This window comes from Pteropus alecto, unplaced genomic scaffold (genome assembly GCF_000325575.1).
Source record: "Pteropus alecto unplaced genomic scaffold, ASM32557v1 scaffold20, whole genome shotgun sequence".
Taxonomy (NCBI): domain Eukaryota; kingdom Metazoa; phylum Chordata; class Mammalia; order Chiroptera; family Pteropodidae; genus Pteropus; species Pteropus alecto.
In genome coordinates, this window is record NW_006436298.1 from 44,446,999 (window position 1) to 44,447,233 (window position 235).

Here is a 235-nt window from a genome sequence, read left to right on the forward strand (position 1 = left end):
TCAAAATTATGCAAAAACAAAATCTAAGATAGTATTTACCTCTAGGAGTTGGTGTAGGTGCGAGGAGGAGTACCTAAGTAGAAATAACAGTATTAGTAATTTTCATGGTCTTCAATTGAGTAGTAGGTGTGCTAGTGATTATTCTATTACTATGTCTCAGGATCTACATCTATTCTTTTGTGTATATAAAATATCATATGATAAAAAATTCCATTAAAAAAAAATCTTACCTAAA